Source organism: Lycorma delicatula, chromosome 9, assembly GCF_047948215.1.
Source record: "Lycorma delicatula isolate Av1 chromosome 9, ASM4794821v1, whole genome shotgun sequence".
NCBI lineage: Eukaryota > Metazoa > Arthropoda > Insecta > Hemiptera > Fulgoridae > Lycorma > Lycorma delicatula.
The window spans coordinates 38,244,485-38,269,028 of record NC_134463.1 but is presented as its reverse complement, the minus strand read 5'-3'; the positions used below and the strand labels follow the sequence as shown (position 1 = coordinate 38,269,028).

General features: G+C 29.6%; 1 protein-coding gene across 1 annotated transcript in view; it reads right to left on the bottom strand.

The window, feature by feature from the left end:
* LOC142330581 (uncharacterized) overlaps positions 1-24,544 on the bottom strand; it is a 325,414-nt gene that overhangs the window by 236,752 nt on the left and 64,118 nt on the right. The window lies entirely within an intron of this gene.

The following is a 24,544-nucleotide window of genomic DNA, read 5'->3' as shown; positions in this document are numbered from 1 at the left end:
CAGGTTTTTAAGGTCGATTCACTAAAAATCTGATAAAACTACTATTGGCCCTCCCACCCCAAATATATCCCTAAAGTAGTTTTTTTTTTGAGTCAATTGCACTACTGCTATCCCTAGGAAGAGATAAAAGAAATCGGTAAAAAAAATATGCAACAAATAAAAAAGACTTTATATATCATTCCGGTAACTGTTCGCTACACTTAAGGACTGATTCAGAGCATTAAAATAAAAAAACGGTTCTTGTAAAAAAAACCTATTTCCCTCTGTTCGCTATTTTGTGTTTTGAATAAAAATGTATATCTTAAGAATGGATTAAATATATTGATTAATTTATTTGCTTATGAAATTTGGTATATATGTACCCAGCAACATTTCTTGCAAAATAGATAATTTTAAAAGTTTAAAAAAATTCAAAACAGTGGTCATTAAAGGTTTTTTAATCATTAATATCTTCGTAAATATTAGTTTTATTATGTTTTACTAATATCCCTCCCTCATTGTGGCTTCACCAGCGTTGAATGCATATAGAACTTAAAAAATTGAAAATAGAATTTAATAATTATGTGAAGCTCTCAGAGTTACGCTATTCTCAAGTTTCCTTCTCTTATTCCTTTTGCTCAAAATAATGTCACACGAAATACAGTTTTGTACAGTTTAAAATTATTTAAGAAATGTTTAGATAAAAGATATGTTTCCAAAATAATTTTTTTAATGAAATCAAGATGATATTGAAATTATTCATAAATTATTTTGCCTTCAGCACAGCAAAGTTCACATATTACCTATTTGAATATCTTTCAAATTCAGATACTCAATTTCAGGGTGATAATCAAAATCCGATTTGAGACCATATTTCCCAAAGGTAGAACACAATTTTGAGCCGAGCGTGTATTTTGCTCTTCAAGTAAACGCTCTGGCGTATATTCACGTTGTCTACGATCATAAATTCTAGTATCTCTAGAAGTTCTTCTATCTATCTGTGACCTCGCTGACCTGAGCAATATGAAAATAATTATACCAATTGAAAGTCGAAACTAAAGCAATTATGTGTACCCTTGTCGAAACTTCTTAGTTCAGTATATAAAAATCTACAGAGGATTACTCGAACTTTACTCGTGTGAGAATAAGTTCTCGGCGGGTAGCCGTCAGTCTACCCGCTGAGTCGTTGATAATTTAATGATAAAGACATTAAATTTACTAAACTGAAGTCGAAAATATGTCGAAATTTAATATTTCTCAAACCATCAAAACTTTGCTAAATATATAAATTAGTCATTATTTCCTTTAATTCTGTTATTAAAATAATCTGTTTTTACGTGTAATACTATAATAAAAAATACAAATTGATTTTTCATAAACAATGACATTAAATTTAATAGATCATATAATAATTATCTGAAAAAGTCGATATTTGAGATAGATAGTGATCGATATACACAATGACATTAAATTTAGTAAAAGAAGTTCCTAGGTTATTCATTTATTTATTTATGATTTATGTAGTAGTACGATTAATGATGTTTGAACTTGTAGTAAACATTCCAGGACTCATAAGAAAGTTACAATTAAAATTTCGTAATGAATGGTTCAACAGATTTCGCGGTTAACAGGAACAAACAAAAAGATATTGTTTCTTTACATAGTTGTGAGATTAGTAAAAATGTTAATCCTTTTATTGTGTTGTCTAAATCAATTGATAAACGCTGATATGTAACGGAAACCGTTAAAAATATCATAAACATTATGAAGTATTACAATTTTGTGCCTGTTTTCACGTATAAAAGGCGTAAATTCCTCTATATTAAAATACAATTTGTTAAAATTAATCTTTAACGGAGTTATTCAAACATTTAAATTAACGCCATTTTGAAATTTTCAAAAGTAAAATTTTCAAATATTTATTTTTTAGATGTTCTTGTGTACACGTAAACAAATTCATTACAATATCTCTATCCGTTCTTAAGATATTTTATTGAAAAAACACAAAATGGCGGACAAAGGGAAAATAAAGCGAAATAGAACATTTATTTATATGAACTTCTTTTGTTTATTTTGATATCCTGAATCACTTCCCGTAAGTTTGGCCAACACCTCCCCAAACACTCTGTATGTATGTTTTTTTTAAAGGTATTTAAATATTAAAACCGAGGAACAGTAGGAGTTCGTTCGTTCGTTCTTTCATAACTCTCCAGTAAGAAGGAAGATATTTCTAGTCTGGATGAAGTCCAAACAGTAAGAATACGAAGTAAAGAAGAAGTAAAGATAACAGCCAAGTAATGGAGAATGAGCCAGGAATAACACAGTTACTACTGCTCGTGTATACTGAACTTCTTATTCACGCATTAATAGAGGAAAGGGTATTGCGCGCGCACAGATGGACATTATACTAAGATGTACTCACGCGTACTAAGATAGAATTTCATTAGAGAGAGTGGACGAGAGAAAGATAGAAACAATTTGAGAAGGATGAACTGAATGATAAATGTATACGATTAGGAGACATTGAACTTCATAAGTAATAACAAACTCCATTAATGTACATACAATTTTACTAATAAAATCATAATATAAAGGACAACTGTATAATGTAAGCAGAAGCTAGACTATTAGAACTAAAACTGCTCCAATTGTACACTTCACGGTAAAATACAAATCTTTCACAAATTTTATATTTCACATTGTTATAATCAATTCAAAATTACAACCAAACTGAGTTAAGAAATAGATCCATGGAACGTGAAATTATTTTCAAATGTGTACACCTGGTTTCTTTCTTCTGATCAATGCTCTTTAATTTTAGAAATTTGTGTACTCTTCAATAGAGTTTTTGGTAATTTTAATTAAGGATTTTAAGATGACTAATAAAATTTACAAGATGAAAACCAACATCGTTCGTCCAATTTTTTTTACTTTCGATCGCATGGAGAAAGTGGGGGATGAAAATGAATTTTCTTTGCGTTTTGAGGTGCGGGGAATACGCAAATACATTCACTTAAATTGGGGGGGGGTATGTATGTATATATATATATATATATATTAGGCTTACGTATAAAATTTTGTGGCTCGAAAATCTCCAAAACTACTACATCAATTTCATTGAAATTTAAATATGCTGCAGTAGTGTACCTAAAGTTGTGCATGAGAAAATTTGATGAAGATTGGTTGAGTTCTTCTTGAGTTATGCTTAATTTAAGATAAACAAATTTAATTATACTCAATTTAAGGTGGAAAAAAATTTGAGCAGAGCAAGTTAAAAACGTGGTTTCTTTATAATACCGCAAATTGGAACGTTGATGCTTCTTTATCTGCGGTATTTATTGTTAGCAATATTAAACCAAATTAAAGTATAGAAAATATTAACTAAATAAATTATATTAACAAAAAGGCGGTCTTCTTGCGCAGAATTGAGTAAGATTTTTTAAACTTTTTTTATTCCCACTTCAATCTTCAAACTTCGTAATTTTTTTCTGATTGTGATCGTTGGGTTTATTTTTTCTTTCTAATGTGTACGTTGTAATCTGTTCATCTTGTGAATAATAAACAACTCCATCCACTTCCCAATGAAATGTTGACGATATATATGACATATAAGTAAAGGTATTATGTTGTACAGAATCAGGTCGATCATTCCTTAGATGTTTGATTAATTGAACCCCAACTAGGTATGCACTGGTGCCGGAACGCCGTTCCGGTACCGCTATTTAGGAAAAATAAAAAGTTTTTCTTTAACATAAAATTTGTTTTAAGTTAAAATCTGTCCTCGTTTTATTTTAACATAAAAAAATAACCTAAAATATAAAAATCAAACCTCAGGAAAATAGTTCTAACTTTTGGATATCCGTAGACCTTTGGCCTTTCATCTGGAGGTCCCGGGTTTGAATCCCGGTCAGGCATGGCATTTTTCATACGTTACAAAATTCCATTTCAATATCCCACGCACAAGCTTCAAGCTTATGTGGCGATATCATCCAACAAAAAAAAAGTGAATGTGGATTTTTCATAACACTGTCATGTAGTCAGACGCCTGTGACCATATTCTTGCGATTTGCTATAATAAAAAATCGAACTTTTCGGCGCTGGAAAATTTACGAATGCGCACCCCTGACCCAAACCACCAAAGTACACTGGTATCCATTGTCTATTCAAATTTGCTGTTAAACAGCTGATTTGCGACAACGATTTTGGTACTAGATCAACTCGGTGGGTAATTTCTTGTATAATGTAATAAAATAACATTATTTCAGTCATTTTAATATGAAATATTTACTAATATATTCTAAATAATTATTTTATTAATTTTTTTTTTTTTAATCTTAAATCTCCCAAGAATATAAAAACAAGATTCTATTGACAATACTAAATAATTTATCGACCGAAGGGAAATAATGTTTTAACTCGACCTTTTAACATCTCGGTTTATTTGTTTCTATATTTATAACGCGGCCACAATTTCTAGTTTATCTTTCAGTAGGTAAGCATTGTAAGCCCACCAGGCTAGTCTAGTGATAAACTCATCACCATAAATCAGCTGATTTCGAAGTCAAGAGTTGTTAGGTTCAAATCCAAGTAAAGTCTAAGTAAAGTAAATTCTACTTTTTTACAGATATGAATACTAGATCGTGGATAACGGTGTTCTTCGGTGGTTGGGTTTCAATTAACCACACATCTCAGGAATGGTCGATCTGAGACTGTAAAAGAATACACTTCATTTATATTCATACATATCATCCTCTGAAGTATTATCTGAAATGTAATTACTGGAGACTAAACAGGAAACAGAAAGAAAGATAAAAAGGACAGTTTTAGTTGCATATATGGCCGTAGACTGATTGCCTAAATTTCCGCTTGACAGCACCACTATCAAAGATGGCAACTCCGGAAAAGAAAGCCTTCTGTGTGTTGCAGTTTGTTAAATATGAGTCTGTGGTTACAGTTCAAAGTAGTTCCTTATCGCTAGAGTGTAAAGTGAGGGTGAGAGAGAGAAAGAAGGGTAAAACAATTATTATTAGCCTATCATTTGTGGTGAGCGGGGATTCTGCAGGCATTTAAATATATTACAATCTTTAAAATAGGTTAAGAAGTTTTTTCAGATCACCCAGTATAAATAATTAATAATAGTTTTATTCTTTTCCATAGATATTTTTAACGTTGTACAAGTATCGTAAATCTTTTCTGAGTTTTAAAATTAAATATGTATAAGTTAATTTTAACTAAATTTAAGGTACTTTTTCAGAAGATTTCCACCACTGATTTTTCAAACGTCTCCCACTGGTTATAAGTTTGTTTATTACAAAGGGAAATAACTAGTAGCCCTACGCAGTTGTTTGTTAGTAATTTTAATTGCAATATAAAGTCAGTCAAAATAAAAATAAAAAATAAATATAAATATTAAAACAAACTTTCATATTAACTGTAATCAGCAATGTCTTCCGGTACGATTAGGAAAGGATTACGGTCACCAAGACGACTTCTTCCCAAACACGTGTAACTGTATGCCATACCTTGATGAGTTCGAAAGTGACACTGGTTCCTTATTTTCGCTGAGCTCTATAGTCCTTCTATACATTTTGTATGAAAACCAATATATGGATCAACGAAGTTATGCGAGTGATTTACAGTTAATTGAGTGTAGTTGCGGTTGGAATTTCTTATGCTGTTATACGCAGCCCATTTATCGGAATGGATAATTGTTCCTGGCTTAAAGGTTTCAACAATTTTGAGTAGAAGAATAGCTTCGCTTCTGTCGGGAAAATCAATCGCTTGTTTCACAACATACACCACCAAAAAAAACCATTGATTGAAGGGTTTCGTCCGTGGTTATATTTCCTTTTTTTTTAAAAAAAGCGATTCATCTATTTCAACATTCATATTAGGACTATCAATTTCAGTTGGTTCCTAAGCAATTTCGTCGCGCATGCCTCTTGTAAAAATTTATTCCACTCCACCATTGTTGTATGTGAAATGTTCAACTCCCCTCTCAAAAAGTAATACCTATATTTTGTATATCCAACAATATATGAACAACAATGCAGTAGAATAGTCTAGTTTACCTGTTTGAGCCATGTGTCTTTCCTCAGCGTACATCTTCGCGACATTCCCTACGGTGACAATGCCATTGGTCTCTAGAATCAGACATAATCATTTCATGACCAAGCGAACACATTTTACGCATTGAAAAAATTGAACAGCATTTCTTTCCGCTTTACTAATTCATAAAACTCAAATTATAACTTTCACAGACAATCATCACAAAAATTGAAATTTCTACTAAACAACTCCCTCACTCTGAGTCTGTAACTGAAGAACTACCGTGATATTTAGTTAGTCAGCATTTATTTATTTAAATAAATAATTAATATTAATTAACATTTTTTAAATAAATAAATGTATTTATCAGTCAAAATGTCATAAATATTGACAAATACTTATCGCTATCGCTTAACTAATAAAGATACTATCGCTTTAATAATAATAATAAGTACAAAAAATTAAATTTTTTTCAAAAAAAGACATTGGTCCGGCTTTTAGTTAGCAGAGGGGGGAACGGTATATCCGCTTGCGGACTTCACCAGGTGTTGCAACACCTCACACTCAACCTAGCTCAGCCCAGGTACGAGGTCGTCTATAGTTAAAGATATGTGGCAGCACCCGCTTGCGATGCCAAGGGGTCAATCAAACACACACAACTTAAGAGGTCATATCCCCAGGTGTGTGGTGGTTGGCGGCGACCACCACACGTTATCATCTGGGAATACGGTGATCACACCGCCGTGCACTACCGGCTGTGTGGTGGGTGGATCACCCACCTCCAACTTAAGCCGCCTCCAGTACGGGGTTGTCCAAGTGATAGTGTGGGCTTGTAAGCCTTAGCGAAATCCTACTTACCAACCGATACACAACACACGAGGAGCTGTCCACAGAGCTGCACGTGTCGTCGGGTGGCGAACAAAGCAATACCCGCCGCTCCCCCCCTTTCCACATTGTTCTAAGTAATATATCAGAGCAATGGCCGCGCTAAAGGCGGATACTTTTTGCGTAATATTTTACACAGAAAACCCCCATCAACTAAAAACCATCCACAACATCCGACTTTCAAGTAGCTGAATTACAGGAGCACGCCACAACTCCCAGTCGACAATCTTGAGCGTCTAACGTTTATATAAAGCGTTCAATTCCAATCAAGTACATTTTTTTATTTTTTAAAAAAATGAATAGATAGTTCAATAATTAACCAAATAATGTTAAAAATTGTATATAATAATTACAGATAAATTAATTCCTAATAAAGTAATGTTTCACATTAATGTTTCACATAGTCATTTAAGAAAAATTTTTTTTTGTACTGTGTTTTAATAAACACCTCTGGTTTCGCAGATTTTATACGCAACCATTTAAATAGAATAAATTTCCTATAATAAATGTGATAAAAATAGAATACAAATAGTGTAAAACGAATTATTTTCTAAAATCGTTAATATATCCTATAAATCATTGAATATGATGACTTGTTTACATTACTAAATCATGCCATGTAAATTACTACATCATCTAGTAAAATATTTACACGACTTTTAGATAGTAATCATAAAAATTAAATTTTGAATAACTTTCCAGCTTTTTCTTTTAATTCTTTTCTATCATTCAAATTTTTTGTTAATTTACTAGTAATTTTAAATTCACCTTAGCTTAAATATGTCAGAAAATTAATTTTAATAAACAGATAAAACTAAAAATAAATACTGAAAACTTAGGTTTATTAATATCATGTTTATTTAAAGTCAGTATTTAACTGAATGGTAGACAGTCTTTAAACAATTAAGAAAGACATTTTTTAAAAAAAAAGTTCATAATATATTAAAACAATTATATATATTTTTTTAATTAAAAAGACCTTTTTATTTTTCTAAAAAACAGTAATGCTGGCAAGAATACACTCAAAAAATTAAATGAAAATTTAATCCAGTTTACAGCCATAAAAAGAAATTGCCTCATGAAAGATGCTTGTTAGTATTTAAAATTTAACTACTGCTAATCAGTATGGTAAAATGCAGTTTTAAAACATTAAAAAAAAATTACTTGCTCATTTCTACAAATGAGAACATGAAAATGTGCTTCTAGATCTCCCTGTTATTCTGCAGTTCTTTTGTTAGTAAATAATTGCAACCCCATGATAGAAAAAACTAATATAGAAGAAGCATAATCTACATATTAGAAAACTCAATTTTTTTTCTATAAAATTTAACTAGGACTGTTGTGCTTCAATCTGCTGACTTAAGTAAAATACATGTGTTCTGAATTGGTTAACTACCCTGCGGTGTATAAAGTATTAATATATTTATTACTGCTAATTATGAGTAAGAGCTGTCTGCTGCTTAGATGAGCCAGTATATAATATATGTATAAAATTCAACATTACTTTGTTGCTTTACATTGTTATAGTGTTTCTTATCCCTACAACACATTCAAAACACCTTAGATACAAATGGAACCAGTCAGAGTTGCATCAGAAGTTAATAAAATTCATTAAACAGTCAGTCACTGTGATAAACAGAGTGAAGTTATCATTTGCATGCTAAATATCAATTGCATTCGGATGGACTTGCCCCATTCAGCTGTGAAGAAGTCAGTGGGAAACCTCTTCACATTTCATATTCATTAATAAAGACGCTTGAGAATGGATGTGAAAATGAATTTTAGAGAGCAAATTGTATTTAGCAATAGTAAAACTGTTCCACATTTACATATATATTCTATTCTTTGTATCCCTTTAAATTTTTCACTCTGTATTTTTCGCTTCTATAAGACAAATTATCTAGTCCTAGATATTATATTAAATTCCACATTTCACCCATCAACCAAGTTATTTTAAACATGTACTTCTTTTTTACCCATTTTATCTTAAAGCATCTTCATTTCACTACTATAACCCTGTCTAACATAATACCATGCATTGTGATTTAACACAGCTTTCTTACCTTACTGGATTTCTATTACCCAAATTTCTCTGTCAAAAGACTTTCTTTTCATTCATAAAGATATTTTGATATTAATATAGTAGATGATCTACTGCTGTAGGTAGTTAGTTCTTAGATGGCATCACTGAAATGCTATACTGAAACAAGAAAATAAATAAATAAAATTATAAATATAATCTAACCTAACTGAACCTACATTCATTAACCTTGATTAGTAAATGAAGCAAGCATAGGTTAAGTTTGGTTAGATTATACTTATAATTTTATTTATTTTCTTGTTTCAATATAGCGTTTCAGTGGTGCCATCTAAGAAACTAGCTAACTACAGTGGTAGATCACCTACTACGTTAATACTGATATTCTTTTAAATTATCTTTAACTTTCTTTATTGTATTTGCCTGTCTACTAATTTACTTATAAAAGGCAAAAATTTTAAATATGAATTAAATGTCATAGACTACATTGCCCAGAAAATGTACGTATGAGTAATAAAATGTATAGTGTTCTATGTATGAGTGATATTTTCTATTTTTTTAAATGTTAAAAGAGAAAACACATACAACTATCAATCAAGTATGACAATCAATTTGTATATAATATTAAATAGTAAGTATTATTAAAAGTGTAAATCAAGCAATATAAATTTAGAAAATTAAATTATAGATTTGCTTTAAAAATCAGTAAAACTGTGTTTTATTCCCCCCCCCCCAAAAAAAAATCTATTAAAAATCTATCTAAAAATAATGCCAATGATGAAAAATAAACTATAAATAATAAACACACCAAAACCCATTTAGCTGGTCAAATTATTCTAATCTACATTTTTTTAAATATTAAAAAACCCGTAACACAGTAAAACTGCATAATATACAGTGGGACACCAGTTTTCCAGACGTCCAATTATCTGGATGGATTACATCAAAACAGGCAATTTAAAAAAAAATTAATACACTATTTAAAAAATCTAAACATTATCAATCTTTGATTTTACAAAATTTATTATTGACATTTTTGCAATTTATATAGCACAAAACTTCTATAAATTTAGGCCTGTGTTAAATTAATTATAAAATTAACTTATGAAACATTGATGGAAACAAGAAAACACTGTTACACTGAAAAAAATATATGTTCTAATTATTATTATTTATTGAACATTCATGAAACATTATATAATGACTTGCATCCAGGGTCATCAAACAAAAAAGATCATGAATGACTGACACTATGGACTGGTTGCATCAATATTAAGAATCAATTCTACACTGATTTTTTATTTAAAATGATTGTTTAAATAAATTTTAAGTGAACATGATCTTGCAGCTCATCAAAAAAAAAAAAATTAACATTAAAGCAAGAATAATTACAGATTTTTTTAAAGAAATACTGTTTTTAAAGATTACTGACTGTCGGCTAAGTTATAATGTATTAAATGATCTGTAATTTTTTTTTTCAATTTCTAAGAAACAAAATTTTTATAACATAATTTAATTCAATGTTTTTTCAAATTTTTTCTTAAATGATTTTTTCATAAAACAGTGGGGTAGTAAATTTTTATTTCTTTCAAATAAATTTTGTTCATTCATATTCTTCTATTTGCAAATTTCTATTCATTTGAATTTTTGTAATGTATTACTTACATAATGTTTATATGTTTTTTATATGTTATATGTATTATAACATTATTTATATGTTTTTTTTATTACATTGAATATATGTTCCTAGTATCTTTTTAATTTTATTGAAATACATTTATATTTGTATTTTTTTTTTTATAAAGTGTGATACCCATGATATGTCCAGTACATATGATAAACCCTTTTAATTTTCCAATTATCTGAATTTCTGATTATCCAGATTGCAAAGGTCATTCCAGATTATTGGCATTCCATTGTGCCAGTATTATGTACAAGAATTTCCCTTATTCATGCATACACACAGACACACACACACACACACACACACACACACACACACAAAGTTTTAAATTTAGTCATATTAAGAATAAATTCAATACAAAATAAATTGAGTTTAATAAAGAACTGGATAAAAGTATTATTTTTAATGATAATCACAGTAGAAACAACTTTGAGTTACAAATGGTCAAATTTTTCACTGACTGGTGTCATGGAAAATAAAAATGATTATCAGATATATGAGGTAAATAAAAAACAAATACCACTACAAGAAGCCTGTTTAATGTAATAAATGACAAAAATCTTTATTGTATAGAAGAAATATTTTAAGATAATAGCTTCAGAAATTAGAATATTAATGGGAAGCTGCTGTAGTAATATTCACAATAAACTGAAAATGCAGTTAACATGTCTGTTACAAATTTATTTAAAAGTGTTGTATATAAATTAGAAAGAAAGGCAAATGATTCTGAAAGGGAATCTTATTGTTATGTCGATCAGTAAAGTTTTTTTCTGAACAATCTAACAAGTTAATGTTTTATTTTTACATAAATTCACAGATAAAACTCAGTCAGAATGCAAAACCATACTAAATCGTTATACACAAAATTCTCATTCAAATAAAGTAAGCGAAGGTTATGGGGAAAATATTTTTCTATTCACAGAGTACTGTCTGCGGTGATTTAATTTCATTTCAAGAATTCAAGTGAATAAGGAAATGAAGTCTTTTCTAGAAAATGCGCACTACTCCAGTTTTTACTAACACATTATTACAATTACATCTTATTACATCTTCATTATTACAAACATTCAAAGTTTTTGATGAAAACTCCACCATCCAATCTAATTTAAAATCCTAATCTAGTCTATTCAAATTAAATACATTCTAACAGAATAATCCATTGTTCTGAGGACTAGTAAAACATTATGTCAGCCCTTATACCTTTTCATTAAGAACCACTTATATTTATTTCTTCATTTATGTATGGATTCAGAGCAATACAAATTCAATAATTCAACTACTCAACTAGTTCAACACTCTTTTCGATTTCTGAGCTTCACTCAAGCATATAATGATTGAGATCTAAAACATTTCTGAATGATTCACAGTAAAATGTCTGCAAGTATATGCTGGATATGTTATGAGTGCAATGCCCACAAAATGTTCCTGGCAAAATTAATTCCTTTATAACACATAGTAATGTTTCAGCAGTTTTATCTAGCACCGCATAAAGGAAACATTATTTTGTTTCATGATTTACACCCCAAATACCCATTTTTGCTAGTACATACATTGATATTACATAAATATTATATATATATATATATATTTTTTTTGTCTTCAGTCATTTAACTGATTTGATACAGCTCTCCAAGATTCCCTATCTAGTGCTAGTCGTTTAATTTTGGTATACCCCTTACCATCCTACATCCTTAAAAATTTGTTTTACATACTATAAACATTGCCTGCCTGCACAATCTTTTCCTTCTACCCGTCCCTCCAATATTAAAGCATTCATCCTCTGAAGTAATACCTTACGGTGGTTTCAGTGGTTAAAGAGAAAGAGAGAGAGAGAGAGAGAGAGCTATGCATTATATAATTCCTCTTTACATTGTACTCTATCTTTAATCCTAACATTTACCTCTGAAACTGTTATTTCATTACTAAACGGCAATGTGCCTATGGCATTATATTATTAGATAATTCCACTTTACTTAATGTATTTGTCTTCATTTTATGTATATTATACATATTAGTTATCTCGTAACTTTAGTTTTCGTTAACTTAATTCTACTATTTCCTACTTGACACTTTTTAAAATTTTTCAAAGTATTAAAAAAAATACAATAAAAGTTTTTTCCATCAATCAGTGAGTTTGGTGTTCCTGAAAATTAAGACTGGCTAACATAATGTGAGTTTTTGTAGACCATAATCAATTACAATTAAAAATTTCAATTTTGAATTTTTAATTTCGTTATAGAACTAAATTTGTTAAATTCAGTGCAAAATAAGTGAAATTTATTGCTTAGAGAATATTAGTAAATTGGGAAAATCGACGGAAATTCATCCATAAATACAAAGAATGCATACCAGGACTGTATACAACAGAATCACCTTTACAAATAAACTAATACCTACATAGATATTAACGTAAATATTTAAATTTTACAATTAACAAATTAAAGCAACAAACACAACACACGTTTATACAATAGAAAATTTTTAAATACACTAAATCTGACAAAAACGGTTTACTAAACGAGCAAATACAGATAGAGATCAAATATAATATTAGTAAAAGATAAATAAAAATGGTTGATGTATGATAATGTACAAAGGAGCTCTGCCTCCTCAAAAGGTGTTAAGAAGGATTTTTAAAAACATTTATATGATACATTTTTCAAATTTTAAACAGGAATACATTTAGAAAAAAACACTTTTTTATCATTTATTTGATGGGGATGCATTTTAGTAAGATAATTTTTAAGAGAAAAGATTAAGATTTAACAGCGGTAAAATATTGGAACACTTTTTTCTTATATTTCGACAGAGAGTTTTCTTCCAAGTAATAGATAAAGTTTACCGGGAAGAATAATTATCCACCAAGTAAAACTATGTAACATATATTGCAACGAATATTTCAACATAATTATTATTTTACATTGAATCCGTTTGCAATACTTAACATCATTATGAGGTTATCAGAAATGTAAGGGAGTTAAAAACATTACTTTAACATCCGTTGATAAAAAATATGAACAGGATATATCGGTTTTTTTATATATAGATAAGGGAGAAATAACCTCATCATTTAGAATGTACTTATTTCAATTTAAAATTGTGTAATTCTGTATTTCTAAGACGTATTCTGTATTATCTAGAGCATTGATTCTCAAACCTTTTCGCCCACCGCCCACCGAGAATCAAAAGTTTTCTAGCGCCCCCCAAAATTTTTAAAGTTACTATCTGTTAAAAATAATAATTGCAATTGCTATTTTTAAGGTGCGCTCTTAAAAACAGCAATTGAAATTATTGTTTTTAAACGTGGCATGTCCTATTTCTGACTTGAAACTTAAATGAGAGGAATTAAAACGCATATTTAATCATATTTGGAAATATTTTTATTAAAATTCCTTTAAAAAAATTACAATTGTATCTATATAGTTATTTAACTACATATAGGAGGGAGACTTTGGTCACTGACGGTCCTATCAACCCCGACCTAAGGCGGTCACCGTAGCTGCCTTTCAACTAAAAACTGGCCACGACTATTTTGCTTGTCACCTTCACCGCATCCGTGTGCCGCCGTCTCCTGAGTGTCCGCTGTGTGGTAGTGGGACAATGGTTGCTGATCGCCTGAGAGGTTGTTCGGTCCTGAACCACACCCAACTGGATGAGAGCCCGAAGTTCACAGAAGCCCGTATTCATTGTTCAGCGCGTCGTGAAATGGCTCAACAGCCAAGCACGGACGCTGGCAAGTAAGTAAGTTATATGACAACAATAGTGATACCATAATCAATATAACAGTACAATAATTAAAATAAAGGTTTCAACTGAAGAATTACACTTACATTAATGTGAAGGATGAATCTGATATGCTTTAACGAGTTTGTTAATATCAGGCTCGAATTTACTTAAAAAATAGCCAAGTCGCCGCGTTCGGTAACATGCAGCCGAATCTCTTTTTGGTTAGCAACGTTGCTGCAGCACTAAATTCATGTTTAGACAAATACTACGATGGGTATGCTAAAAAAAAAAAAAAAATTTTTTTTTAGATTGAACAATCTACCATAAGGGTACAGTTGCGGGATTAGCTTTTGCAGTCAAAATCCTTGGTAGCCGTTCTTGAATTATATTTTTATTTCTTCGTTTGTTGTCAGTTCTATAAGTTGTTCTTCTAACTAGGATGATCCTGCTGTATTGAAATTTGAAAAAGGAACCAACACCCAGTCTAGTATGTTCATATTTAAATTTCCAGGAATCGTTCTTTGAAATTACCATGGTGGGTCTCCAAGTATTGGCATTAAATAAGCAAGTAGTTGTTAAATAATACTGCTGATAAGTTAGAGAAGTTATTAAATTCACGTCTGTCAATATTTTTCTTGTGTAATACCAGTTTGGCTACCAAAGTAGCAATAAAATTTTTGTTTTAATCAAGTTCAAGTCGTAGGTATTTAATTTTAGTTTGAAATACAGGAAAACATCATTTTTGTCTTTTTTTTAATCAGTCACCCCCTTCCTAGACCGCCCTCAATTTTCTGCGGGTCTTCCCCACCCCCCCACCCCCTAAAGGCCTACAAAGCCGACAAGGGTATCGTCCACTTTTAGAAAGAATGATCTAGAGCATACGAAGAAAAATCTTTATTTTTTATTTTTTATTTTTTTTAATAAGAAAACTCTTATTGTGTTTTATTTTGTAATGATAGCTTACAATGATCAAATATTATTGTTACTTGATCTCGCCGAACAAGATGCAAATTATTTATTAACATCAGAGACTTCGTAACAAAAGTAGAGTAAAGAATAACTCATAAATATGCACTATTAATTATTATGTGGTCCAAGTTTCTGCGTGAAAAATAATGAATTAGAACTCATATTACACGCTATTCATACATATTTATTAACAGATTAAATATCTGGTATACAAATTTAACGTTTTATTTAAATGATGTAAATTGTTCTACGAATTAATGATTTTTTTTTTATTAGAAAAAAAATCTGTAATTATTATTACGACTTTGGTATTGAAAAACAACGTAAACTAATGAATAGTATACAAAAAAAAAATATATATATATATATAAGCTAATATCAATTTGTGTTTAAAAAAGAAAAGGTATGTAGGTATCATTTTGGATGAAAAATTGACATTTTGGCTTCATTATCAGACAATTTACTGGGAAGAATGTGCTGTGCATTTTGTCAGGTTGTGAGTTTTATGCCCTTCCATCAAAGAGCATTTGATGAAAAAGTAGCAGGAAGATATAATACAGTAGTTTCTTCTACGACTGTAGATTATTAACAGGGAATTATAGACATATTGCAGAAGTACTGTCCCTGTTGCTTGGTTAAAACATCAACTCATTTCACCTACGTCTGTAGCTTTTAGATAGTATCTAAATGGTCTATGGATAGTCGTAAATCATTTGTTGGTACAGATTTTAACTATCCATTGGAAATTCAATTAGAGAAAATTTACGAGGTATAACTGAAAAGTTTTAAGACATTACCGCTATTGCTCAATAGAAAGGAGTATGGTTGCCCACGGGTGTAAAAGGAGAAACTTGTTTTGTCCTTGAAACATCCTGAAAAAATCACAACGATTTTTTATTCAGTAGAGAGTGGCATCTTGGTGAGTGAAAACGTGTTTTCGGTTCTTGATGGATTATTGATTTCGCAAAATTGATGAAAAAATGGAACAACGAGTAAAATTCTGTTTGAAAACCGGGAAAATCAGCTTCGGAGACTTATGAACTCTTAAAAATAGCTTTCAGGAATAAATGTCTAAATCTGATTCAGTAGATTCAATGATGGCCGCGAATCAGTCGAAGATGACCCCTGGTCTGGTCGGCCTTACACTTCAAAAACCAACAAAAACATTGTGAATTAGTGTTTTAGTGTTCTATGACCGTAGACTACCAATTAGGGAGATGGGTGATGAAGCGAATTTAAGTTTCTACGCGGTTAAGTCAATTTTAATCGAAGATTTCAACATGCGTCGAGTGTCCGCGAAATCCATTCCGAAATTTTTATCAGACCACCAGAAACAACACCGACTTGAAATGTCCCAAAAACTGATTAATCGGACCGAAATTAACCCAGATTTGTTAAACAGAGTAATTTAAGGCGAGGACTATTATGGTGCATCAAGTTCAACGAGTAGATTATGGGGGGATTGTCATAATGTTTGACATATTAATTTTTGACCACAAATGGTGGTGGATTTGCCGAAAAAAAACTGCGTTTCAATATTCCAGTAGAGGAACGCATTAAACTAGAGATAATATTCAACAGTAAAAACCATTTATGATGTAATTGTACGAGTTAAATATTGAAGCGGTAACATGTAGTTTAACTTGTAGGTTGTTGCAAAATTCTTCAAATTTATGTATCGTTTTTGAGATAGTATCTAATTAGAGAGAAGCGTTGGGCATAATAGTCGGGAAGTAATGAATTTGTTGTTTTGCTTCTATTACTACAGGTACAGAATGGAAATCCCGTTGACTTCCTGTTTTCTTGTCCTATAGCTTATATGAAGTTCGGACCGGGAAAGTTACGGACCTATAAGCAATCTACATGGATTAATATTGTAAGAAAAACAGATGTCTACCATTAATTCCAGTAAACTAGATACGATATAAATGGTTGGGATAAGGTTAGAGTTATCCTAATTTTACTATGGAAGTTTCCTCTCTACAAGTACTCTGATAATTTTATTTAATTTTTGGAATGGCTCAAACCATCAACTAAATGAAAAAGATTCTTTATAATCCATATTCCAAACTTTCCTCACCCCCAAACGGTATTATATTTCTGTGTACTGTATGTAGATCTAAGATTTAAGAAATAAATTCGTAAATACTTACGAATTTACATAGAGGAGAGACTGATAAAATTCGAAATGAAAAGGTCTTAAACGTATAGGAAATGAAAGAGATTTGTGAAAAAAACATTTGAACTAGGTTTATAATCCATGTTTTAGGTACACAAGTTTAGTAAATTTGATGCGATTGACGGGTGTTTAGAAGGTAAAACCTTTAAAGGAAGAAGAAGAAGATTGACGGTACGAAAAAATATAATTCAGAATGTAGGATGTAGTAAATATTTTGACATTAAAAGATCAACACAGAACAAAAAAGGATAGAAAAAACATTAAACCAGTCAGTCAGCTTTTCTGATGACTCCAAAAATAATATATTTTCATAACCAAACTAAACGAAATCAATAATGTTTCAGGTCTTAATAAGCAAAACAAAATGCAATACGTGTGCAAAAATATTACACTATATAAAATTAAACTTTCTTAAATTACATTTTTTAAATATTATGGTGAATAGATTTATTATAAAACTGTTTGAAATTAAGAACAAAAACATAATTAAAATAATATTTTCTTACGTTTTAAAGCAAAAGGTTCATGAATTTGACCTTAATTCCGTTTCTAAATTTTTATATTGCGTTGTACACTTCCATTTCCTTTAAAAAATGAGAAGAATAAACATACAATAAGAATTTAAATACAGTATTTATGTTATTTTTATTACTGTTTTAATTTTGTTCATCTATCTAACCTTTGATGTGCAAGCACGCACATAATCTATTAACTAGGAATAAAATACAATGTTATTACTTTTATTATTATTTCATTAAGTCGTTGAGAAATATGAAAAAACATAGTGATACAACAAAAAAATTCCAAGGTTACACTGGATTATTAAGTTTTAAACTTAGTAGACCGTAAAAGTTTTACACACAAATTTAGGACTTATCACACATATCTAATTACCGATTAAAAAGTTATTACCTTATTAAATTACATTACTATCCATTCCAAAGAATTATTATTTTTTGCTTAATATAATATTTTCTTTTTAGTGTTTTTTTATGGCTACAACTAATGTAGAGCAAATAAGATATAAAACACCATTTAGTATTGCATTCTTTGAAAGTAATGATGCTCATTATACAGGTAATCTTTATGATAAACAGAGTAAAAAGTATTAGTTTTTGGGACCGAATGTCCCCCTACATTTCGGCGAATGTGAAATGCTTATAGTCGAAATCATTTTTTTTTTCCGATTTTTTGAAGAAAAGTTCGGTATTACTTTCGGTCCACGATATAATTTGGGGGGGGGGGGGGTAAAATTGAATTTTTTTTAAGTTTTGAGGTATATTCGAAAATACCATTCACTTAAAATGTGATGTTTCCTTATATACGCGTATATGTATATATAAAATTTTGTGAGTCGAAAATTTCCAAAACGTTAAAAACCGGGCAAAATACATTTTTACCGCTACGAAGTACGGGTAACCAGTTGTAACTAATATTTTTAAGATGGAGACCGACTCTTTTGAAACCGATTTTCTAAGATCACTCAAAATTAAGGCCTGTGCTGAGCAAACTGTTGCTACGAAGAAATTACAATACAGTGATAGTTTTTATAAATTGAACAGGCTTTAATTTTTATTTATCATTATTATTCTCACAAGCATGAGTTTAATGAACACAGAGAGGTCCAGGAGGCACAGAGCTCCCTGGCTAGACGGGAAGGGCGAGTTAAGCGAGCCCTAACCGGCTAAACATCCCCTGACCGCGACGGGACACGCTAGTAACCATATAATGCGAGCGAAACGGCGACGGGTCTGCTAGTATATACATAAAATAATATGCGAGTCATTCATAATCAACGCCTAGCAAAAACTACTGAAGAAAAATTGATGATAATTTGCATCCAAAGGGTTGAAATGTAGTAACCCCAAAATATTTACTATTTTTGTATTTCTTAGTAAAAAATATAGATATCAACTTGATTTCTTTTGTATGTAATTTTGATATGAATAACTAAATACCAATTTCTAGAATTTTTGGAAATTCAAGTGGTAAAAATATTATGAACAATGATGACTCAACCAACACAGCAACTGCCACTATTACTGTATGTGCGACCCGACTGGCTGCATCTGCCTACGGTTACTTAAAAAACATAAAAAAATATTGATCACAATGGGAAATGCCAGTAATCATATAGAGCGGGTGAAGCCGCGACGGGGATGCTAGTGTGTATATATGTATATGTATATATATATATATATATATATATAAAAATTACTAAAAAGAAATTTCATTAGATTAAACATCAATTAATTTAACATTTAAAAATAATTGTTCAATGAAAGTATTGTTAAATTACCATTATTTTTAATGTTCAATTTTATTTTATTTTTATATTTAATAAATATTTTGTTAAAATTAATGTCAACATTAAACCTAAAGACTTTTTTTTTTATAATTTTTTAACGACTGTTGTCCTTGATACTTCTATCAGGCTTGGTTTTAAGAGTAACAGCTTTCTCACTAACATAACTGAAGATAAAACAATTAATTACAATAATAACTAAGAATGAGGAAATTGTTATAAAATAATATTTGATATTAAATTGTAATATATTATTGGTTTTACGAATAATTTATTGTTTTATGACCAATAAGCCTATTACAAAATCGTAATTCTATCAAGTTTTTTTTGTCTAGTCCAACATTCTTCAAAATTTGCATCTTTATTTTCTTCTCATCACAAGCTATGATACACAGACAAGTCAATTTGTCAACTTTAATTCTTAATAATGCACGTATATTATGATACTTTATTTAATCGTAATGATATATGTAGAAGATACGAAGCTTATCATCGCTTAAGCGAGGGAAATGCAGATCTAGAAAACAAGTTTTTATAAGTTTGGGAAAACCATACTAATATTACTTAATATCGATTAAAGAATACATAGTATTACTATGTACTAATAAAGTATATTATAGTAAGTAGTATGTATAGTGTAGTATGTAGTATAATTAAGTGTGTATAGTATAGTACTAATAAAGTATTGTATTAATACATAGTATTTCGATTTCCTGATAATGATACAGCACTCTTACGAATTATCATTAAGGCTTAATTGGTAAAAATACTATGGATAATGATTACCCGTGTCCATTATAGATATTAATTTAATTAAATTTAAGGTAACATATACATAATAGGGTTCTGTCACTGTGAATAATAAATTTAAATGATTTTTTAACAGTGCAGTGCAATCCAAACGAAGAGATCAGAAAATTCTTTATCTTACCTTCGTCAATTTTTTTTTATATCTATAGGGAGTAGTCACAAGTTCCTGGTGTGATCTAATTACTGATAATTCAATATCACTACAAGACATTTAGTGTGTTATTTACCTAAAATTTAATTGGGCTCTGTTACATAGTCCAGTTAAATTGATAATTTTTTCGAACAGGAAAGGTATGTGTAGTTGTGTATGTAGGGCGCGCGCACATATTTCCCAGCTTTAGCCGTTAATACGGTGTGTTTATATAACTGTAAAACATGGAGGATAGATGAACGTGAGCAATTTTTAGGATAAAACTGTGCAATGCGTAACACAAATATATATATAAAAAAACTGTCGGTTCGACGATATAAATAGACCATGCTGAAGTTGCAAATAATGTGTTCTAAGCGATAAGAATGAGTAAGCTATACCTTAAATATCACTACATATGCTCTGTAAGTGTTTTAAATGTTCAATAGATTAATCGTTATACCCTATAATAGAATTTTCAAATTGATAAATTAAAATATCAACTTAAAGTAAAAAAGATTAAAAATAATAATAAATAAAGATGAAGCTCATATTTCAGTAAAATAACTAAGGTAAAAAATAAGATAACATTAAACACGAAATAAATTTAGTGAATTCATTGGGAAAATATCCGTCTGCATTCATTCACGCATGTGTGCTTTATATAACAGAAGTTATTGTAAGAACTGGTTACCATGACAACTCCCTAAGTAAGTGTCATAAACAACTTTCAATGTTCTCCCTGAACGTGTTGCGTCAACTAAAAACCAAAGTTCCCTTCTTTTTTTCCATTAATAACCTCTATTGGTATATATTAGTAAACCAGACACCTTGGAAATCTTATTTCTATCCTGAATAATAGAAAGATCTACTATAATATTCAGCTGAATATTCTTTTTTTTTTTTAATTCTACGACACTAAGGCCTCATTATTTAAATATGTCACAAATACAAACATATACATATTTTTATTTGAGAAGTTTAATTTCTTCTGTTTTTTCTTTCACGTCTGAAATTTTATCAAAAAAAAAGTGTTCCGATGAACCAGATATCTATGTCAAAGTACTAAACTTTGATAAATAAACCTTTTTCATCATTCATCAATAAATCAGTTCCGATTTTACGCTGTTCTTATATAACTGCAGAAGATCCCCTGTCAATGTATCTTCCCCTGTAGAAGTCCCCTTTAAATGTATCTTCCGTTTACAGGATAGACAGCCCGTAAAAATTGTTTAGAACTTATTTATTGGTTGTTTTCTTTAATATGTTAAAAAAAAAAAACTTTAATTTATGAATATAATTGAACGCAGGTCACCATTTCACCAAATTTTAATGTCGAAATGGTAGCGAATTTACATTCTCATCCACAAGGTTCTGGGTTAGAATCCTGGGCTTGTTTGATCGTAGCATCAACCGTTTTTATTGAAAACAAAATATACATTTTAAGAACTATTAATGTAATATGACAAGTGTTATAGAAAAATTTCCCAACACATTATTTCATAATGAATATTTTTATATACTAGAAAAAAAGGCGCCGCGAAAATGTTATATGGTTTATGTTTCATTACACATAATTTTGGTAAATACTTTTGCCAGTTGTAACTAAATAATGTTCATGAATTTAGCGAACTAACAACGAAATCACTCATAACGGAAAGCTTCAAAATAATTCTAAAAAAAAAATTGTTACAACAATTAAAAAAATTGTAATAAATTTGCTTTATTTTTTCAACAAAAAAAACGAAATTTTTCCAATAAAATAAAGCAAGCAAATGCAGTTTGCTACTTTGTTGCATTTTGCCAAGAAAGCGCTTCATTCAAATAAAAATCTGATGTGAGCACCACATAACTTCCTTGTACGCCTATTAAATTGCATTAACACATTTAAAAAAAAATGAAAAGTACATAAAATTTTATTTATTAATAACTTCTGATTTTTAAAATTTTTTTACTGTTATTATTGAATTAATACTTATCGTAAAATTTTGTTTACAATCGGAGATAAATAATTATTAATAAATCAATATATTTAAATTAAAAAAAAAAAAGTTAAAAAAAAGGAGATGAAGTCTGATTCGAACCGATGTGCCTTCCCTTTCTAGATCGGAATATTTTATTAATTACAATTTCATTTGGATATAACTCTGGAACCAATGAAAGTAAGTACCACTTATGATAAATCGTTGAATAGCTCTCAATGAGGGCTTATTACTGCAGTTGAGAAAACATTTTTTTTCGATTTTAAGTTTTTTCGGACACTTTTTGTTCAGTCGATTACAATCAAAAAGGGAGGTGCACAACTAGATATTACAACAGTCCTAAATCCAAACTTTTAACATTCTACGGCTAATCGTTTTTGAGTAATGCGAGATACGTACGTACAGACGTCACGCCGAAACTAGTCAAAATGGATTCATGGATGGTTAAAATGGGTATTTCCGTTGAAATCTGAAAACCGAAATTTTTTGCGATTTCACAATACTATCTTGTACAAGTAAAAGGAAAAAAAAAACAAAAAATAAAAAAAATATTTAAAAAAAAATTGAGTAACGAAATACCTCCTTCTAGTGATATTTATCGGGTAACGCTAAGAACCAGGCAAAATACATTTTTCCCTTAGGAAGGATGGGGAACCAGATATGATTACTACTTTTAAGATGGAGGCTGACTATTTTGAAGTCTCCATTTTTCAGATCACTTAAAGTTTCTTGCCCTGTAGTGACGAAACTGCTCTAAACAAGTTAAATACACAGGCTTTAATTATTATTTAATTTAGTAAAATTAAAGCTTAAGTAAATAAGGCTTAAGTAAGTAAGTTAGTTTGTTCAGTTTCTCTTCTTTTTTTTTCTTTAATTTTTTTATAAACATATCAAAAATCAAGTTGATATATTCATTTTTTACAGAGAAATTAAAAAATAAATAAGATGAATCTTACAAAAAATACATAAATAAAGTACAAGACTGAGCCTTAAGTAACTAGCCGCTCAGAGCTCTCTTTGCTCGTCCTTCTCATCCATTCTCTCCATTTTAACTTTAAATTTAAATAAAACTTTAAACTTTAAATTTCAAAAAATTCTTTCTAAGTGTGCACTATAAGAAGAACATGTATACAATTTCTCATCAATTTATCTTCAGTTAGTTTTTAATTTTCAAATTAAAATTTTTCTTCCTGAAATATTTTAATAATATATCCTCAATGAGTAACACAAAAAAAAGAAACATCTGTTTAAATTTCAAAAACATTTTTTTTAAATCCCATTCTCCATTCGATAAAATAAAAAAGAAAGTTTCCAAGGAAGTTGTTTCAATTGTATGTACATTAAAAAGTATAATTACAAAAAAAAAAATAAAAAGATAGAGCTTGGTTTTTATCAGTCAGGATATGTTTTATAGGTACAGATTAAGATATAAATAATAATAAAAAAGGACAATTAAACCCGCAGTCCTTATAGTAAATCAAATTTTTAATTTATATGCGGTACTCAATTTTTATTTTCACAAAAAATTTGCGATGAAATTTAGAGATAACAGAATTTTACAATTCTATTATTAGATAATAATTTCACAGAACATTTTTTTTTCAAATGAAAGTACCTTCCCCTCTTTGGTAAAACAGTTTTTTGTATGATTAATAAGCTGATTATGAATTTTAATAAAAGATTTCAAGGACAAAAATTAAAAAAAATTAATTGAAATAACTTTCTCAGAAAATTGTTTTTTTTTTTTTTTTAATTTTGTCTTATTTGGTTCCATTTAGGTTAATATATCCAAAGAAATATTCTGGAATA